At 38.7% G+C, this 4,016-nt stretch overlaps 1 long non-coding RNA gene across 2 annotated transcripts; it reads left to right on the top strand.

Annotated features, from left to right (window-relative positions):
* The first annotated feature begins 242 nt into the window (after window positions 1-242).
* On the top strand, window positions 243-1,468 carry LOC138856273 (uncharacterized). Of its 2 annotated transcripts, none has more exons than XR_011395433.1 (2): window positions 243-1,116; window positions 1,179-1,468. It is a non-coding gene; the product is annotated as an uncharacterized lncRNA (long non-coding RNA). The 2 variants fall into 2 exon arrangements; XR_011395432.1 differs by having other exon boundaries at window positions 1,176-1,468.
* The last annotated feature ends 2,548 nt before the right edge of the window (window positions 1,469-4,016 follow it).

The following is a 4,016-nucleotide window of genomic DNA, read 5'->3' as shown; positions in this document are numbered from 1 at the left end:
GGCAGCTCAAAAAGTTTCGAAATTGTAATGAAAAATATCAATTATTTATTTTCGTAAACCTTTCTGAGACTTGCCAATGCCTTTGGATAATTTTCATCCGACATTTGAAACGCTTTAATGTTTCCAAACTGTGCTTTTTCGATATCTGGGATATTTGGATCATTATGAGCCAAACTCTCAAGCAAACTCATGAAATTTTTAAATTCTGAATATTCTCCCTGGAACTTCGGCGAAATGATGAATGGACGTTCTCGTTTTGGCTAAAATAGTTTTAATTATTAATTTTGTTTCAACAATTATGTCCTCTAACTCCCCTCGGGCCATGTCGTCTTTATCAATGTCTTCAATTTTAGATTGGCATTTCATTAACTTTTTACTGTGTGAACTTAATATGTCGAGCCGACATTCCAATTCAGTGGGATCTAACGACATGGTTTTTCCAGAAGGCCCGTTTTAATGCGCAAAATTCTACTTTTCGCCACCGTCCTTTACTTGGAAATAAGTTGGCTTTGGCTTGCTCATTTTTGCTTTTTGAATTAAAATTCACGATAAATTGAAAAACTTTGGCAACAGAAATAAATTTGGAAATATTAGGAATCGATTGACGAAAACGAAAAAAAAATATCAATTCCCAATTACACGAAAAGCAAAATGAGCAATAGCACAATTGTAAAAATTGAAAGCGAAAAAATTTTGTTCGAGAAAAAAATTTGCGAAAAACCGATCGGAAAACTGGCCGTATTAAAAATTTTACAGCAACTCATTCCCACGACTGCAGCGGAGTAATGGCAGCAGCGAATTGATGGCCGCAGCGAAGTGATGGCAGCCGCGGCGTGATAGCATCAGCGGCGGGATGGCAGTAGCACCAACGTGATGGAAACAACACAGTGATGGCAGCAGCGGAGTAAAGGCAAAAAACAAACGGTTTTTATTAATACCAGAACTTTGAACGGCCCGTTTTTTTTTATGCGGTACTTTAAACGGTGTTTGTGTTTTTTTTTATCGGCTCTAAAAAACTGTAAATAAAATTTTGTTTTTTAATTCGAGCAACCTCGTTTTGTGCTTTTATTAGTGCACATCACTGTACTGTAAATCACTTCGCCCACTTGTAAGTATGTATGTATTTTTTGTATATTTTAAATAAATTTAATATTTACAACAGCTGTCTTTTTTAGCAGACAAGCTATCTTCAAAAATTTTGGAATGGATTATTACCTAAAACGTTGCTACAATATCTCAATAATTTTTTTTTTAAATCGGATTATAGCATATAGCTGCTATACAAACCGACTTATCAAAATCAACTTCTTTTATGAAAACATTTTTTATTTATGAAGGATTTTCTAGCTTAGGCGCAACCGAAGTTTAGTTAAGTTAACACATGGCCTAACAAAGAAAACCCGTTTTTTTGTTCAAAATTGGCTTTATTCATCAATATAATCTCCATAAAGAGAAAAAACATTCATTATAGCGCTGCTCTATCATTTTAATACCTCTTTTATAGAACGATTTTTCTTTTGCCTCAAAATAGGTCTCAGTTTCAGTGATAACCTCTTCAATAGTCGCTGAGACCCAAATCGGGAGAATAAGGTGGATGCAGCAGTAATTAAAAATGCAATTCATGCATTGTTGTCATTGTTTTGATTGACGGTGCGTTGTCTTGATGAAAGAAATTTTTTTCTTTGCCATATGCGGTCGCTTTTTTACAATTTTGGAACTTCATTCGTTCTAAAAACGCTTTATATTAATCACTATTGATAGTTTTCCCTTCTCAAGCTAGTCGATGAATATTACCGCTTTCATATCCGAAAATACCGAGGCCATAATCTTTCCAGCTGATTGTTGTGTTTTGGGCGCATTGGACGAGGTTCACCATCTGCTGTCCACTCAGATGAGTATCGCTTCCGAAGTATCCGAAGGATCCAGGTTTCATCTATTGTAACGTATCGGCGCAGAAATTCCGGTTTGTTACGTTTAAACATGGCCAACCAGTGTTGCTGTTTTTGGTCAACAGTCAGCAAACGCAGAACAGAGCTTTCTCATGGACAAACGCTCATGCAATAAAAAGCCAACACGTTCTTTTGAAAGCCTTTTGATCTCAACTAAATCAAGCAACTTAGCTTTCTGATCATTCAGAATGATTTTGTAGATTTTTTTTTATGTTTTCTGGTGTTACAGCCTCATTTGGACGCCCACTGCATCATTAGTGTCTCTACGGCCACGTTTGAAGTCAGGAAACTAACGTTTTATTGTGGTTTCTGATGGTATGAAATCCCCATAACACTTTTCAAGCTATTTTTTCACTTGAATGGTATTTTTTAATATCAATAAGCAGTGTAAAATTAAAACACGAACACAATAACTCGCAAAATAATGAATATCATGTTGTGAAATTTTAACAGCTGTCTGTTGAAGTACTAACTGAAAATGTTGAAATTTTCAGCCCATGTGTTAAGTTTTTTATTATTTTTCTCTCATTTTGTCCAACTGACATACAATGTTTTCGTGTAATTTGTTTTTAATTCTATTTTGCTTTCGATCTTACTCTGTAATTATGTGCAAATTGCTGTGTTATTATATGTTATTGTTGCCTAGCGACAGCATAAAAAACACCAACCACACCAGACATCACCCTATCAACAGAACGTATGGCTGGCTTAATAAAGAAATGCAGAGCCCTAGAAGATTACACTGGCAACGATCATTAGTACATCTCTTTTGAGGTGGACACCGGAACAAACGCCCACCAGTACAGAATAAATACTGGAGCGCGAAAATGGAACGTCTCGAAACTAAATACTTCGAAATTATTCTCCAGCTCCCCCAAAAATGCAAGAAAAGTTGTCGAGCACACAATGCTTAATATAACAAGAGCATGTCACAAATCGATGCCCAAGGCTTCCTGCAGCAAACATAAAGCAGGAGTTTACTGGTGGACAGAAAATATCGCCCAACTCAGACGCACATGCCTTCGCCTTCGTAGATCGTATACGAGATCCATGCGAAAGGGAGCCGCATCTCGAGAAGCCGAGCAATATCAAGTGGCGAAAAAGGAGCTGAAGCACGCCATCGATGATAGCAAAGAGAGAAAATGGGAGGAGCTACGCGAGGACGCTTACAAAAACCCTGGGGACTCGGGTACAAAATAGTAAACGCCTGACTCAAAGCCGAAATATTCCCTGAACCTTGGAAAGAACAACGGCTGGTGCTAATCAGTAAGAGAAAAGGTGATCCCAACTTACCATCAGCATATCGAACACTATGCATGCTCGACACAGCGGGAAAGCTTATTGAAAGGCTACTTTAGCACCTCTCGAAATAAGTATAAACAACGACTACGAATATTCTAAAGACACAGAAAGCGGTTAACTACCTAGCCGTCAGACTGGATCCCAGAATAACTTTCTGGGTACAAATTCAGCACGCCGCAGGACAGGCAGCGAAATAAGCCCAGCCAAGAAAAGAGAAAGCTTCTAATGCCCACGACCATCAGTGTCCTATTATACTGAGCAGAGATTTGGGAAGATGTGTTAAAAAAGGAAAACCGGTAAGGTATTGACTAGAGTACACCGCACCGCAGCCCTCAGAGTTGCATCAGCTTACCGAACGGTGTCAGGTGATGCAATATTAGTTATAAGCGGAAATGCCCCAATTGACCTTCTGGCAACGAAAGGAAAAAGCTGTGGGAGCTAAAGAAAATGTCTGAATACAACAAGAGCGCACTACACCAAATAAACAAAGACACGATATCAGCATGGCAACGAAGATGGGAGAATGAGAGTCGCGGCAGATGGACGGCCAGACTTATCAGAGACCTAAACTTATGGACAAGTCGTAAATTCGGAGAAGTCGACTTCTACATAACACAGCTACTATCCGGTCATGGATACTTCAAAACGTACCTCTACAGAATGGGAAAAGTCGAAGAGCCGGCATGCCTATATAACGATGCGACTGAGGACGACGCTGAACACACATTCTTAAAATGTGAGCGATGGCAAAGGGAATGTAGCGCC

The sequence above is a fragment of the Bactrocera oleae genome, chromosome 3 (assembly GCF_042242935.1).
Source record: "Bactrocera oleae isolate idBacOlea1 chromosome 3, idBacOlea1, whole genome shotgun sequence".
Taxonomy (NCBI): domain Eukaryota; kingdom Metazoa; phylum Arthropoda; class Insecta; order Diptera; family Tephritidae; genus Bactrocera; species Bactrocera oleae.
Note: the sequence above shows the minus strand (reverse complement) of the source record. Positions and strands in the feature narration are given on the sequence as shown.